Here is a 17445-nt window from a genome sequence, read left to right as displayed (position 1 = left end):
TGATCTGGACATTTCTTCATTCTATTACTACTACGTCTGGTGTGTTATGTTCAAGGTGTCTGTGCGTTTAGATCCGGAAATCCCACAATCTTGACTTTCTGACACCTTCTCTACCTGACGTTCCCATCGGTTTTTCATAGAGTCATAGAATTGTGAAGTTGGAAGGGGCCTACAAGGCCATCAAGGTTCAACACAGGAATACAATCAAAACATATCTGCCAGGTGATTATCCAAGTTTTACTTGTATGCCTCCAGTGTTGGAGCATTTACCAACTTCCAAGGTAACTAATTCCACTCTCATACTGCTCTTACAGTTAGGAGGTTTTTCCTGATATTCAGCTGAAATCCAGTTTCCTTTAACTTGAGGCCATTGTTGCGTGTCCTGCACTCTGGGATGATCGAGAACAGATCTTGTCCCTCATCTGTATGACAGCCTTTCAAATATTTGAAAAGCTATCATATCACCCCTCAGCCTTCTTTTCTCAAGGTTAAACATGCCCGATTCTTTCAGCCTTTCCTCATGAGGCTTGGTTTCCAGCCCCTTGATCATTCTTGTCGCCCTCCTCTAAACTTGTTCCAATTTGTTAGCATCCTTCTTGAAGTATGGTGTCCAGAACTGGGCACAAGATTCAAGGTGAGGCCTAACCAGTGCTGAATAGAGGGGAACCAGCACCTCGTGGGATTTGGAAACTATACTTCCATTAATGCAGTCTTAAATTGCATTTGCCTTTTTTGTAACCACACCACACTGTTGGCTCATATTTAGCTTATGATCTACTACAATTCCAAGATCCTTCTCGCTCATAGTTTTGCTGACCCAGGTATCCCCCATCTTGTAACTGTGAAATTGATTTATTTTTCCGAGGTGCAGTACTTTGCACTTATCCCTGTTGAATTCCATTTTGTTGCTTTCGATGCAGGTCATTTTGATTTTTGTTTCTGTCTTCTAGGGCAGTGGTTCTTAACCTTTTTGAAAGAAACGCCCCCTTGAGCCTTTGAGGAAGTTATCATCGCCCCCCTCCCCGAGGTGATGATATCTTACCTACCTACCTACCTACCTACCTACCTACCTACCTACCTACCTACCTACCTACCTACCTACCTACCTACCTACCTACCTACCTACCTACCTACCTACCTACCTAGTCTCCCTCCCCACCCGGGTGCGAGGCAGCGCTTCACGGGGCGAGGATGAGGACCCAAGAGACCCTTTCCTTCCACCCGATCCACATTCAGTGCTCCCCTAAAGGAGAAAGGCAAGACGTGGCAGGTAGAAAGAGCTGGATCATCTGGCGGCAGCGGCAGCACCGGATCTACTGCCAGCACTGCGGCTGCAGTCGCCTTCACAGGTTTGGCTCGCTCCAGTGCCCCCCTACCGCCCCCCTTCTGTTCTTTCGCCCCCACACCGCCCCTTTTCGTTCTACTGCCCCCCTGAAAAATGAAATTGCCCCCTGGGGGGCATTATTGCCCACGTTAAGAACCACTGTTCTAGGGTATTAGCTATTCCACCCAATTTGGTATCATCTGCAATTTTGACAAGCATTCCCTGCACTTCTTCATCCAAGTCATTTATAAGGATATTGAAAAGCACCGGACTCAGGATTGTGCCTTGGGGTACCCCACTTGTGTCCTCCTCCCAGTTAAGGAAAGGCCCATTAATCATCACCCTTTTGGAAGCTGGCAAGTTATATATATATATTTGCGTAATAGCCAATGCATTCATTTTGCCACTCTATCATGTTTACCTTTGTAATCTGTTTGTGCAATATTTGGACATTCACAGATGAGGTGTAACATAGTTTCCTCTTTTACCTGGCAGAGTTGATATTTGCTTGTATCACTGATTCTTTGGATCTTAGCTTTCATCACGTTGGTTTGGAGTACTTGTTCTTGTGCAGCAAAAATCAAGCCTTTGGTTTCTTTCTTAAGAGTCCCCAGTTTTAGCCATGCCCATGTTGAATTATGATCATGCTTTCCATCAATATTTCTCAGATGTTATCCATGTAGTGGTTTATTTTTTTCAGCTGCTTAATTTATTTTCAAATTGTGTTTTTTATATTGAGCCTTTGTTTCTGTTGTTTTCAAAATATTCTCCATTTTCCCTGCTTTCGGTAATTTTTCTCTGCTTGTACTGATACAATCATTTACATAGGCTTCTTTTTTCTTCCACTACTACTTTGCAGTAATCCACAGCCTCTGATTTTTCATGTTACAGTGGTGCCCCGCATGAAGACTATAATCTTTCCGGGGAAAAAAGCTGTTTAGTGAAATCGTCGTCATGTGAAAACCCTTTCCCCATTGGAATGCATTGAAACCCGGTTGAATGCATTCCAATGGGGTAAATACCTTGTCGTCCAGCGAAGGGAAGCCATTTTCCAAGCGCCGATCAGCTTTTAAAATGGCTGCCCTGCGAAACATGGGTCCAGAAAACACAGGGCAGCCATTTTGTGAAGCCGAAAAAATCATCATCTTGCAAACAAACTGTTCACGAAGCACGGACCTAATCGCTGTTAAGTGAAAGTCCCCCATAGGAATGACTGTTTTGTGAATCGCTATAGCGATCACAAAAAGTCATAGTCGTGGATTTGTTGTTTAGCGGGGTCGTCGTTTAGCGAAGTACCACTGTAAATATAATCTGCCCACATTGCTTTTTGGATCTAGTCTGTGATGCATGTTCATTAGTTTCTGCGTTTTTTGATCCAATTCTTCTAGTTCGTTTTGAGTCCAATCTGTTATTCCAGCTGGATATCTAATTACTGGAACAGCCCCTGTGTGGCTTTGATTGTATTTCCTCAATTTAATTTTGATTTAAAGATTTTCTGTAGTCTTTTGATATATTCTCTTTCTGTCAGTTCTTTAGCTTTTGTGTGCACAATGTTGTCTGCTTCTAGTATTCCATGGTATTTATAATTGTCATCACTTGAGAGTGATTTTATAATATTGCCATTTTCCAGAACTCTATTCCTTCTGCTTGTGGGATCTTGCCATGGTATATAGACAGAGCTGCATATTTGTCAATTCCAGATTTCATTTAGATATCTTCACTAAATACTTGCACTGTGTTTAGCGGTGATTCTATCTCAGTGGAACTTTTTAAAACATGATTTTAGGTCATCCATGTATACGAGATGATTGATTTTTCCAGCTTGTGGTGAAATCTGGTAGCCCAATCCAGTTTTATTTAAAATTATTGACATGGGGTTTAATGAAATGTCAAACAGCGGTGGTGACAAACAATCCCCTGAAATAGTCCTCTTTTGATGCTAACTTTCCCAAATTCTTCACCATGGGGCAATAAGACAGTTTTCCATTTTTCCATGTTTTTCTTGAGGAACTTCTGAATTATTTTACTAATCCCAAACATTTTCAGGCAGGTGTTAATCCAGCTCTGTGGCAATGAGTCAAATGCCTTTTTATAGTCTGTCCAGGCCATGTTAAGGTTTGTTTTTCATCTTTTTGCATTCTTCACGATCATTTGATCAGTAAGCAGCTGATCTTTTGTACCTCTTGACTTTTTAAAGTTCCCTTTCTGTTCAGTTGGATATAGGGAGTTTTCAGTTAAGTATTTATGTATCTATTTACATATAGATCTTGCAAGTACTCCTGTGAGGAGCTTGAGCATTGTTGGAAAGCATGTAATTGGTCGAGAATTATTGGGTTCATTTCCCTTTTGATGATCTTTTATTACCAGAAATGTGAGGCCTGTTGTCATCCAGTCTGCAATTGTAGAATTTTGAAGTAAGTGGTTAAATTTCACTGCTGTATGTTGATGGAGACTTGTTAGATGTTTTAACCAAAATCTGTGCAGCTCATCTGGACCAGGCGCACTCCAATTTTTCGCAGCCTTCACTTGCCTCTTAATCATTTCAGTTGTTATTACAATATCATCCATTTGTTTTCCTTGAGTTTCTTTACAAATGTCTTTAATCCACAAGGCGTTTTTGTTATGTTGGGCTTTCTTACATTTCTTTCCAAAATTTTAGAGCGTCATTTTTACCTGAACCTAATTTCTTTTATTCTGCATTTTCTCCGAGTAACATATAGAATAATCATACGTTATTTTGAAATTGTGTGTTGTTGTTAAAATGGCAGCAGAACTAAAGAGCTCTCCTGAAAAGAGATTACCTAGAAAAATAAGCATATGAGACTACTAAAACTCAGTATACTCTCCTAAAAAAGTTAGCACTAAAATCAGAAATGAAAAGGAGAGAGTGGTCAATATGGAATCTGCTGCTTTTTAAAAAGTGAAATCACCTCTGTTCCTAAGAGTCTGCCTTGGCTGTGAAGAGAGAGATAAAATGGGCCCAGCAGCACTAAAAGAGGTGAGAGTAAAAAGGAGGCCAGGGCAAATATAAGCATAAAGAAGTTATTACAACAATTAAGAGAGGAGCTGCAAAATGATCTGACGGAAGCTTTAGTCCTGACTAGGGTTGCCAGACATCCGGAAAAGGGAGGACATGTCCTGCTTTTTAAGCGAAAATCCTGCGTCCGGCAGGCAAAGCTAAAAAGCTTTAAAATGTCCGGCATTTCTACCTGAAAATGTAAATCACCTCTCCCTCCCTCCTTGGTTGTAAGGCATTTGTAAATCCTCCCGGCAGCGGCATGTAAATCCTCCATTCTGATGGTTCTGATCGGAGATAAGCCAATTTAATTGGTCCCCCGCTGTGCAACAGAGCCGGGGCAATCAGTGACTGCTTCCGGGGGAGGTGACTGAGAGCACGAGGGAAACTTCAATCAAGGAGGGAAGAAAGGTGCAAGAGAGCTTGACAGAGGCTTGTTTAAAAGTAAGATTGGGGAAAATTTAGGGAGGGAGGGAGGATGTATGTGAGTGAGAAAGAGACTTAGTTTTATAAAATCATGAAAAAAAGGTTGTGACTGCAAGGGAGAGACGGCTCAAAGGTGCGAGGGAGGGATGGGTAGAAATGGACATGAGAGGAAATGGACATAGTGAACTGAAGCAACTGATTGTTTGAACATTGAGGAAGGGTTTGTGTGTCAGATGGAGGGAGAGGGAGAGGGAGAGATATACACACAGAGAGAGAGACTTGACTTTTTCATAAAACCATGGAAAAAGGAACATTGCAAAATTTAATCTCCATTGCATTTAGCTCTGCTGAGAACAGCAAGTATTTCAAGGTAGTAGTTGTACAATTAGCTGTTTAAATAATATTCTTTGGTATTTTGAAAAAAGCCTCCATTGAATTTATTTTTATTTTTTAACATGACTGTTTCTTGGACAGTTCACTAAGAGACGTTTATTGGCAGGAATTGTAATAAAATTGTATTGATTGCGGGTTTAATGTGGATTCAAATGAAACATTCAATATGTCCTCCTTTTTGTCTTTCTATGTCCTCCTTTGTCCTCCTTTTTGTCTTTCTATGTCCTCCTTTTGGTACCAATGTATCTGGCAACCCTAGTCCTGACAGATAACAAGCTAGCAATATGAGTGAAAGGCTAGCTAGCATGGAAAAAACAGCAGAAGAGACCCTAGAAATGACCATAGTACAATAAAAAAATTAATGCATGTGGAGGATAAGACGACAAGTATGCAAGACAAGCTTGACAGTCTGGAAACAGAGGGAAATGCCAGAATTTACACCTTCACAGCTTTCCAAACAGAAGGGTGAAACTGGTGTTAAAAAAAACTTGATTATCCAGACCCGAATCTGACTGAGAACAGTATTGAATAAGCCCATTAATCGTTGGTTTTGAAACTGCCAAAACAGGATTGGGCACAAGATATAATACAGATTTGCAAGCTATCAGCTTAAAACACAAATCCAGGAACAGCTAGGGTGCTGTGAAGCTTTGCAATGTGGCAAGGCAAAAATACTGATCTCCCAGGTTCTAGCAGCTGAAATACTAAAGATGACAAAAAATGCAGATGGGGTATGCTGCCCTCAGTGTTACCCCTTCAAATTGCTCATACATCATAACAGCAAGATGTTTCTCACATCCACGATTCAATAATTGCAGGAAATCTGCAAAGCACTAGATATAGTCCTGCTAAAAAAGATGTGGAAAGGCAAGCAGCAGGGAAAAGGAAACATAGAAGAGAAGAGCTGGGATTTTTGGACTTCTTAGACTACAAATTCTGCCTGACAGACATCTAAATGTGGCTCACACAGAAGAGAGGCCTCAGTTTGGAAGGCTTCGAGGTTTAGCTAGGCCTGAAACAGAGATCAGAAAGAAAGGGCTCAATTAGCAGTAAGGCAGGAACAGGAAGCTTGAGTGGGTTTTGTTTGATTTCTCCATTTACTTCTGTAGAGAGGGCTGCTCTGTTTATTCAGAGAAACGTGAAGCTGCTCCCTCTGTTGAATGAACTGAGAAAACCTTTTGGACATAGGAATTCCAGGTTGGCCCGGTGATACTATGAGCAAGAAGTACCTCGGAATTGTATGTAGATCCAAGATCATAAGCCAAGCATGTGATGTAGCTGCAGAAAAGGCAAATGTTATTTAAGGCTTCATTAACAGAAATATTATTATTATTATTATTATTATTATTATTATTATTATTATTATTATTATTATTATTATTATTATTATTATTATTATTATTATTATTATTATTATTATTATTATTATTATTATTATTATTATTATTATTATTATTATTATTATTTATATCCCACCTATCTGGTCAGGTCAGGACCACTTTAGGCAGCTGGACCACACTATACAGTTTCTTAATCCCATCTATTCCGCATTGGTTAGGCTTCACCTTGAGTACTTTGTCTAGTTCTGCACACCACACTTCAAGAAGGATGCCAGTAAACTGGAACAAATTCAGAGGAGGGCAATAAGGATGATCAGGGAATTGGAAACCAAGTCCTGTGAGGAAAAAGGGAAAAAAACTGGGCATGTTTAGCCTTGAGAAAAGAAAACTAATGGGAAATAGGAGAGGACTTTTCAAATACTTTAAGAATTGTTGTCTGGACCATTCTGTTCTTGATTATTCCAGACAGCAGGAGAAGTAATAATGTATTCAAGTTACAGAAAGCCAGATTTTGGTTGAATATCAGGAAAAAATTTCTTTGCTGTTAGAGCAGTATGGTAACAGAATCAATTATCTTCAGAGGTGATGTGCACTCAGATGCTGGAGGCATTCAAGAGAAAATTGCATGACCATTTGTCACATAAATTGGATTTGGACTCGTACATCGTGCAGTGGGTTGAATTTAACAGCCTTATAGGCCCCTTCCAACTCCATTATTTTGTGATTCTGTGTGGACATGGGTGAATCAATACTCAGAACGATTTGCTGGTTAATGTAGTATACACAAAGCTGTATGCCATGTATCTGCAATTGCACCGTGTTTCTATTGATTTCAATACGAAATAGACTCTTATACCCTGTATTTGTCAGACATAAGATAACAAATGAATTTCTGCTAAAATATTACACATTATGAAAGCTATTAACAAAGACACAGAAGGTTGTTTGTTTTGTAAAAACAGCATATTTCCAACGTTCATTTATCATATATTTCAGTGCTATCTTAAAATATGTGTTTTTAATAGCTAGGTCACCTTGTGTTGATTTATACACGGTACCCAGCTGATCAATGTTAATACACCATAATTAGAATATACAAGCAGGTGCACAGTTGTACAGTCTTTTATCATGTTTGAAAATTGCATACAAATGTGGAACCTGGCACTACAGATTCTATTATGTACGTTAACCTTTTGTGATAGGTTGCTCCAGAATCAATTAATGCTCTAGTGAATAAAGACGACTAGGATGATCTGTGTAATCCTAAAAATTCATGTCTGGAAGTCCAGTTTTTATCCTGAGCAACTTTAACAACAATAGAAGTGAATTTTAGAAACTTTGGGGTCTGGGAAAGCCAGGGGCAAGAAAAGCAAGGTAGAGGCAGCAAGTGCCTGCAGCCTCCAGGATCACACCACCTCATCAGCCTGAGTGCTGCATCCGTGGCTTCTGCAGGATCTGGTTGCCATTTTGGAACACTCCACAGGGAGGCTTACGTGGCCAGAAGAGACTGCATTCAGAATGCTGCAGCTTTCCGCCAGAACTATATCTGCTGGTTGGGATAAAGGGGTAACCCTTCCTCTCTGTAACAGACTCACAGCTTACCACCCTTGCCCCTTCAGATAAGATGGTCTGAAATAATGCTGTTTTGCATAACGTTATGTTAACTTTTTGCAGAACGTGCCTCTTTCTTCTTTAAGGAATTTGAATTCCAGTGTCACAGAGATACTATATTTATCTTTTACTACCAGCAACCCATAGGTAGTTCTGTATATGCTGGTGGTATTGATTAACCTTGAGGCTCTGATAACGCAGTGCATTTCATTGCTTGAGGAAAGGAAAGATTTTGAAAGAAATCTGTATGTGAAGTACCGTATTTTGCTCCAAGCTCAGGAAGAAGCATATAGAACAATTTTCCCAGGCTATAACTGCACCCAAAAATAATGTGCTGGAAAAATAACAGACAAGCTTTGTGCCACCTTAAAGAATCACAGGTTTTATTGGGATATGCTTTTGTGAACTCTAATCCGACTGGAGTCCACAAGTGCTTATGTTTATAAAATGCTTTCATTTCTAAGGTGCAACAAGACTTCTTGCAGTAACCCACTGCCCCTTTCATTCAAATGTTGACAGCACATTCTTTCTGATGTGGAAGTGCTTTCTAGTAAAAGTCACATTAGGAAACAAATGCAAGAATATCATTCTGGCGAAGGTCTGCTCATTAGCAGCTATATACAGTAGTTGCATTCTTGGGTCACTTTCTCAGATATCTGTATCCATGCCTGAACATTAATTTCTCCTCCCCCTACCTCAGAATAAATATAAGGTAAATGTATTTGTACTCCCTGTGTCTGACGAAGTAGATGTTCATCTATAAAGTGCTACAGTGTGAACAGTAGATGTTCATGCATAAAGTGTTCCATTCACTGTGCTCCATTCTAAGCAAGATGGACCAGGGGTCTGACTTGGATAAAGAAGTAGTTTCAAATATTTTTGTTCTGATAAAATAAGAAATATTTCCAAAGTGGCATGCTCTCCCCTGCCTCGCCTCTAACACCTTCATGTTATGAAGCACTAGCTAGAAAGTTCGTACAGTGTACCTAACTCTTTTCTTGGCTCCTAAGACAGAGCATCTATCATTGTTTCCCTTATACACGTGTTTGTAAAGGTTTATCAATCAACTGCCAGTCTTTGCTGAAATGTGGCAGACAAGATCCCTATACAAATCTTGTTCAGTTGACGAGATTTCAAGAGAGAGGCTGAGAGAGAGTATTGGCAAATAGGCATTTGTGTATGTAATTGGCTTATATCATCATTATCCAGATACTACTCCTATGTACGTTCTTTACTAGTCTTCCAGGGCCAAGCAACCTTCAGATGTTTAGAACTACAGCCTCCTTCTTGCCTTAAAAGAGTCTACATTGATTGAGGATGATGGTAGTGTACTTCCAAACATCTGGAGTGTGCTAAATTGTGCAAAAGTTTTCCTGTACATTTCAGTGGGATTTATACAGAAGTCTGTGATGCATTCTCCTTTTACATGTTAAATTGGTGCCATAATTTTTATGCCATGAGAACTCAGTTGCAAGCTGGGTGACTTCATCTCATTATAGATTTCATAGCATATAGTGATCTAATTAGCATTTCCTATCTATGTGTGTGGTAGATGTGAAACTATAGTTGATAACGCCATACCATACTCACAATTGTAATATATATGAAACACATGGGTAGCCCTTTAACATTTGATAGAGTCATAAATCTTGGGATTGAATTTCTGATTACTTGTTTCCAGTGTTTTAATTTCATTGCTACACAAGTCATGAGGACTGAGAGCTATTTTTCTAACATGAGTTGAGATTCTCAACTGTTATATAAAAGGCTCAGTGCTAAAGTACTCCCAGTAGTACTTTAGATAATCACTGACTATGCTTTTTGAAACATGGAGAAATGTGGCAGCATAATATTTATTTATTTATTTATTTGATTTATTTATTTGATTTATTTATTTGATTTATACCCCGCCCATCTGGTCTTCCAAAAATCATGAAGATAACAGCTACGAAGAAACTTTTGTCATATTCTGACCACTTGGACATCATAGAAGTTGTTCCAGTTCACTTACCTTTTGTGGCTTTTAAAAGCACCTACACAATAGGTAGGTGAATTGATTTCCCTAGTTTTGGAAGCAGCCAGCTAAGGGCAAGGAACAACTTAGTGACATACTGGGAAGTCAGTTCTTTTCTATGGTCTCCATGAGATTGTTGTATGAACCAAAGGGAGGCTGTTCAGCTGAATGGTGGTGTGGAGGGAATCTTTTGCTGGAGTATGCAACAGGATTTAGGAAGGAAGGAAATTACTTTTTGTGAGACATAAGAAGGAAGCTTTACTTGTTGTGAGATAACTGGAATATTTTTTAAATTCCCAAAGCACTGTCCTCACCTGCATGTACAAATAACTCATAATGTGATCCCTGCAAAGATGGAGACTACATCCTAATTTCTTCAGCACTCTCTTATCTCTTCTGGCAATATCCGCTTCATACATATCTTCACTCAGAGGTCTTGACCTTCTTGTTTCTTTATTCATATCAGAGTGTTTCACAATTTAAAATTACGGAAGTATATGACATATATGCAAAACCAGCTGGTCAATTGTGCGTACTCTGTTACTTACTGGAGTTTTGCTTTTCTTGTCCATGTTACAGTACTAACTGCGTAGTGAACACAGGTGGTTAGTACCAACAGAAATGAAGCTAAAATAGAGTAACTGAGAAACAAGAATGAGACCTCAATATGCTTGTGACAAATGCCGGGATTTGCAGGAGTAATACAAATATTACTGCTCTTGATACAAATATAGCATAGAGACACATAGGGAGGGCAATCATTCCTCTCAGAATAGTAGTCCCCACAGAGGACTCGGCATGTTCAACCGCTGAGGAATATTAAATGTCTATTGGAAAATGCACATGATAGACTGAAGAGGGGGAGCACAAAGTGCTTGAACTTCTCATAACTTCTCTTAGAAGAGGCCACGCCTGGCTAGTGAGAACCTTGAACAGGAGCACTCAAGTGAGAAAGTACCATCATTTTGTTACAGGTTCAACATCAAAAGCCACTTTCTCCTTAATTTTTCTTCCCTTGCAATCTCACCCTCCAATTTCATTCCAAAAACCATGGTGGAAAAACTAGTCTGAGACACAATGCTGGCCCTCAGTAGGGCAGATGTGGTCAGCCATTTATGGTGCAGTTCCATTCCAGAGAAGAATGAACTTTGCAGAGTATGTAAAAGAAGTGAGCTGACATTAGACCAGTGGTCCCCAACCTTTTCCCAACTGCGGACTGGTTGGAGGGTGTGGCACGCTCGTGTACAGCACACTTGCGGGCGGGGGCAGGTGATCTGTGTCCGTGGCCCAGTACTGCCTAGGCCACGGACCGCAGCCAGGTCGCGGACAAGGGGTTGAGGACCCCTGCATTAGACTGATTATTAATTCAGCACGAAGAAATAGTCCTCTTCTTCTCCTAGTGCATAATTAATTTTATCTTCTTTACAGAATGTCTTCAAGGAATTTTGCATGCTTAAAGACAGTATGGCAATGAATATCAGCTGCCAGCAGATAAAAAGAGAAAAAAAGTTGTCATCTTCAGGCCCAGCTTGAGGTCTTCCCTCCAGTTGAGCACAAGGGCTGGTGGCAACCAAATACTTAACTAGACCTTTAGTCTGCTCTGGCAAGTCTCCTCTTGTGTTACTATACCATTTCATTATCATTGTCAAAAGACCCAGAATTAAAATTGTATCACATTCATCTTAAGCCTAAGTCTTACATGACTATAATGCAAACATGAACTGTGTGGTCTGGGTTTATACACAAGACTTTAGTAGAAGTTTGCCAACATTCTTAAAAATAAATCCTATACTAATGTGAGTAGTAACTGCATGGTACTAATCATTCTTAAGTACTTTGTTCAGTTGTTAATCAATTAGAAATATCTAAACTATGACTACAAAACATCTACATCTGCATGCACACACACAAATGCATCCAATTCTCATAACTGATTGCTAGTTTAGCTGTTGGGCTCCGTAAAGTATGAGGGAGATCAAAGAAGCAGAGTGCTGTCCTCTGAAGATGCCGGCCACAGAGACTGGCGAAATCCTGAAATCCTGAGTGGGACTTGTAAAAATTGCTGCTCCCTCAGTTCTGTTTGCTGGGGCAGATAATTACAGTGTTTCTCTCCCCCCTTCCACCTCCAACTTGGCTGACAAGAGTAGGTGTTTCTCCCTAGATTCACCCCAGATTGTGTGTATGCACCAACAACAGATGATGTGGAAGCAACATCATGTGCACCAGCAGCGGAAGAGCCAACAGAGAGATGGCAAGCCAAAGGCAGGTTTTATCTGTCACAACATTTTTCAATGCCTGCCAAGAATTTATTTGGGGAACAAGTCTTATCTTGATTCAGCATAGCTTCCCGTAAAGCAGAATATGTATGATATCTTTCAAAGGACACCGCAATGGGCATACAGAATTGCATTATATTGGTGTATAACAAAAAATAAAAGTCAACGTATTGTGCCACCATAAAGACTGGTGGATTTATTTCAGTTTAAGCTTCCTCAGTCACATGTTGACATTGAGTCAGACCAGTAAACCATGTAGGATCACATTGTCAATCACCCTACAGTTCTGCATGAACACTTAAGCCAGGCCTTTTCTGCCTTTTCTTCCTGCAGGTTAAAAAGCACTGCATTTGTGTTCAGAGGCCAAAACAAAGGTTGTGAATCTTCTGGGGCTTCCTACACAAAGGTTGTGACATTCAATCTCTCTCTCTCTCTCTCCCTCCCTCTCTCTCTCTCTCTCTCTCTGCTATGAGTTCAGTATTGTACTTTCAAGCTGAAAAGATAATGAGAGCAGGGTAGAAGTAGGATTGCAATCATGCAACTTCATAAATTACAGTGAGGATCTGAGGAACAAAGATCATTACTCTGTTATTCAAACTAGTGCAGGCAGGTATTTCCCTGGAATCATCACCCTGCGCTCCTAGGACTGGCAGACAAATCACCCCATCTGGGTGTTGCATGTTAACAGTAGCAATGTATGCTAATACAATGTGTAGCGTTTAACTCAATCTGTTAAAATACGTAGCTGCATGCATGAAGTTCTTATTCTGAGTCAACCCATTGATCCAGCTAGTGCAATATTTTCTATCCATATTACAATGGGTAGCATTTCTCCAAGTCCTGGGAAATAGATCCTTTTCCAGATTCTCTGATCACTGATGCCTAGGAACATTTGAACTGGAGATGATAGGGATTGTATCATGGACACTCTCTGTGCAAGATATGTACTCTGCCCAGCTACTGACCTCTGGTCTCCCAAAATCTGAGAAATGTATGAATCACATGAATATTTAACGTGGGGCTTGGATTCTCATTAGAAAATGTGACCAAATTCTGCACATAACATTGCATACTATTCATATGCAGGTCATACAAGATGGTGGGTGATGTTTTACTGAGGGGAGAGAGAAATAGGATGCATGCTGAGAGGCATTGTGCTGGGTTTGCATGCAGATAACTTCACTGAGCTCAGCGTTGTTCAAAATGTTCTGCAGAACAAGTTCCAAAAGTAGATCAGTTAAATTAGGTAATAAGTGAATAGCATGCGGAATTGTGGATTAGCCAACTCCCTTTTTAATTACAAGCCTTCACATCGAATCTTGTGATATACAGGAGGAAAACACTGCCTCTGCAGCCATTTCCTCAAGGAGCCATTATCCACGGTGTTCTGTTATTTTTCTCTGTGCAGCCAGGAGAACGATTCTGGATTATATAACTGTTGTGGTAATTACAGGAAGTCAAGAGCCAAACTCCTCTGATACTTTATCATTTTTTTTTTTAACATCCAGCCTGTAATCCAGTGGAAATATAGTATGGGGGAGAGCCTAGGGGGTGTGCGTGCTTTGAGGTGGGTATACTGAGAATTTATCTTGGCTTGTTTTAACCCCACACTGTCCAAGTTTATGTTCACTCATGGGACCAAAACATCCTGTTTGGGTGGAGGAAAATGACTAGAGAAAAACTAAGATTCCACATATTAGTCTGCCATCAGAACTTGCATCCTGTGTGGTCGCTCTAGATTATTTGAACTGTAGGAAAATATGGGGGATATTAGAACTGCACATGAATAATAAGTGTGTATATTTTGATTCCTGCATTGGACCTTATTCTGTGAGGTCTCCCTCTCCCACTCCTGTGTCATCATCAAGCTACAGAGGAGGCAGTCAGGAATACAGAAGGCTGGCAGGAGCAGGAATTACTGTGAAGAGCACTCTTGTGGAATCTGTATAAGGTGTCAGCAAGAGGCAAAGAAAGGAAGATGACCAAAGTGATGATGAAGTGGAAGAGGGTTGAATTTCACAAACCGATTGAAAATTGGACACACAGTTCAAAGCAGATCTAAGGAAGAAATGAAAATGTACACCAGCCTCATCTACTATTCTTTTTGAGTGGCTCTGGGATTATACATGTCCCATATTCAGCTGTTTTGACAGAAAGCAGTCCACTGTTAACAAATGTCTCTAGAATATTAATCACGCCGCTCTGTAGAGGGAGGAGGGGGTCATAAACACATAGTTATTGCATGAACTGGTTGGCTATTAACATCAGCATAAATGCAATAGTGTAAACTGCACACACAAATTGCCACCAGTTAACAATTTGGCATCTGTATCTTTCATCACATGCCAAGTCATGTAACTAGTACATGATGAGGAATTCAAACAGCAACTCATTAATATGTGACAGTGCATCACTGCAATTTATTACCATTGCACTCACACCACCGTGAAGAACCAATAAGATTCTGGCCACTGTGACAAAAGAGTTTGCTGCTTTTCAGATATCTTTGTGTCTTAAAAGGGTATTTGCACTTTTAAGACTTGGGCATCTTTGAAAATCACAGTAAAACATGTCCATCACTTTGTTCAGCTTCCCCGCAGACAATGTTTCCATTCCTAATAAACATGTCGAAATGTTGTAGGCTTCTCTAGCACAATAATCCAAGTTACTGCAGTCATTAGTGATTGTCTGTGACTAGAGAGTAATATCACTAGAGAAGTGGGCTTATAAAACAGTTCTTTATTAGAGAAATACTATGTTTCCCTGAAAATAAGACAGGGTCTTATATTAATTTTTGCTCCAAAACGCATTAGGGCTTATTTTCAGGGAATGTTTTATTTTATTCATGTACAACAGTCTACATTTATTCAAATACAGTCATGCCATCTTCTTCTGATTGCTGCAAAGTGGTGGAGGGCGGAGTTTCACTTAACTGGGGTTTATTTTTGGGGTAGAGCTTATATTATGAGCATCCTGAATACTAGGGCTTATTTTCAAGTTAGGTCTTATTTTAGGGAAAACAGGGTATGTGTTAGTAAATATGTAGGAAACATTTAAACTCCTGCCTGATGTATCTTCATTTAATGAAAAGGACTTTTTAATGCAGGGATATATTATCAGTTTAAATTACTCATTGGTTATATATTAGATCTAATCCTTAGACCGCACAAGCTTGTGCTTTTGCCTGTCCATTCACCTTCCAACAGGTGTCACAGTAGTTTTTGAAAGAGCAGACTTGGCATGGCCAAGGCTCACGGTTTGCAAAGCTTCCATTGTCCGACTAGCATTTTAATCTGACAGGTTAGCAGTTTTTGGAGCACGACAAATCCTGCAAAACAGATGCAAGACAGTGGTAGGGTGCTTGTCCATGATGCATGTTTCATACAATTGAATTATTCATCTCTTTGAAATCATCAACCAAGGCTAGCTCAAGACATTTTGATCTGTTAAGGCTGAACACAAAATGGCACCCCACCCATCCGCCCACGTTAATGTGTGTAGTACAGCCAGGAGATTTAGGTGCAGAAGGTGGAAAATCCTTCAAGTATTTTTCCCAGATTCTGACAGTACTAATATAATAACAACAAATTTAATAACAGCAAGTCTCTGTCTGATGTCATAGACTCACTCTACCAGTGGATAAAGTTGGTGTGGCATGTGCTCAGAGAACCGGCTGGGAATTGTACACTAAACATATGCTATGGCCTGCAATTTTAAGTAATTGATGTCTTGATAGCCCTGTGTGAAGGATAGGTTGTGATTTCATCTTTTGTTCATGGGAATATGTATAAATTGTATAAATTACAGAAGCCATAATATGAGTACTCTATATGTTGGAAGGGGTGGATCTTGATCCATGAAAGCCCACACTGAACAAATCTGTTGATCTTTAAAGTGCCACAATATTCTGTGCCCCCCCCCATTAATTTTGTCAACATGCTGAGATATACTGACATGGCTGTTATTGTTGTTTTGTGCCATCAAGTAACCTCTGAGTCATGGTAACCCTATGATTTAGTAATCTCCATAATATCTTGTCCTGAACAGCCCTGCTCATCTCCTGTAAACTCAAGCCTGTGGCTTCCTTTAAGGAGTCAGTCCATCTTGTATTTTCCTGCTGTCTTCCACCTTTCTGAATATTATTGTTTCTTTCCCGAGAATCCTGCCTTCTCATGGTATGTCCAAAGTAGGACAGCTCCTGGTTCAACATTTTTGCTTCCAAGGATAGTTCACACTTGATTTGATCTAGGCCCCACTTGTTTGTCTTTGTGGCAGTCCAGTGTATCTTCAAAGGTCTCATCCAGCATGCTATTTCAAAGAGATCAGGTTTTTTCCTGTCAGCTTTCTTGACTATCCAGCTTTCATGGCCATACATAGCAATCAGAATTACCAGAGTGTGGATGTTCTTGGTCTTGGTCTCAGTGACACATCCTTACACTTAACTATCTTTTCTAATTTCTTCATTTCTGGTTTTCCAAGTCTCAGTCTTCTTATTTCTTGGCTGCAGTCTCTATTTGGACTGATGACTGAATCAAGATATACAACTAATGATTTTGGTTTCTTCATTGTCAATGCTAGTTTTATAGTTCTTCTTTTGGTCTTCATAATGTTCAACTGCAGTCCTGCTTTTTTCTTTCGCTTTTCATCTTTCACTAAAAGTCATTTCAGATCATTGCTGCTTTCTGCTAGTAAAATTATGTCATCTGCGTATCTTAAATTATTTACATGGCTACATCTATGGCAACTGTCAGGAAAAATAGAAAGGAGCAGGAAAAGAGGAAGACTGAAGATGAGACAGATTGACTCCATAAAGCCTTTAATATACAAGACCTGAGAAGGGCTGTTAATGACAGGACCTTTGGAGATCACTCAGTCATAGTGTCACTGTAGGTCAAAATTAGCATAACAGGAACATCAGCCTTTCTCTCTTGAGGTGTAAAAGGGGCCCAAGATATTAGGTAAGCTGAATAGAGAGGGAAAGTGCCATGTTAACTCTCTGCAGTGATAGGATTATTAAAGGTCTGATTCTTAACTGATGTTCCAGC

General features: G+C 39.9%; 1 protein-coding gene and 1 long non-coding RNA gene across 8 annotated transcripts in view; one reads left to right on the top strand and one right to left on the bottom strand.

Annotated features, from left to right (window-relative positions):
* The window catches only part of CFAP20DC (CFAP20 domain containing), a 255404-nt gene that overhangs the window by 223649 nt on the left and 14310 nt on the right, over window positions 1-17445 (top strand). The window lies entirely within an intron of this gene.
* On the bottom strand, window positions 852-6255 carry LOC144587628 (uncharacterized). Its single transcript, XR_013542795.1, has 2 exons — window positions 1143-6255; window positions 852-1098 (listed from the first exon to the last, which is right to left on the bottom strand). It is a non-coding gene; the product is annotated as an uncharacterized LOC144587628 (long non-coding RNA).

The sequence above is a fragment of the Pogona vitticeps genome, chromosome 2 (assembly GCF_051106095.1).
Source record: "Pogona vitticeps strain Pit_001003342236 chromosome 2, PviZW2.1, whole genome shotgun sequence".
NCBI lineage: Eukaryota > Metazoa > Chordata > Lepidosauria > Squamata > Agamidae > Pogona > Pogona vitticeps.
This window is presented reverse-complemented; position numbering and strand designations above follow the sequence as displayed.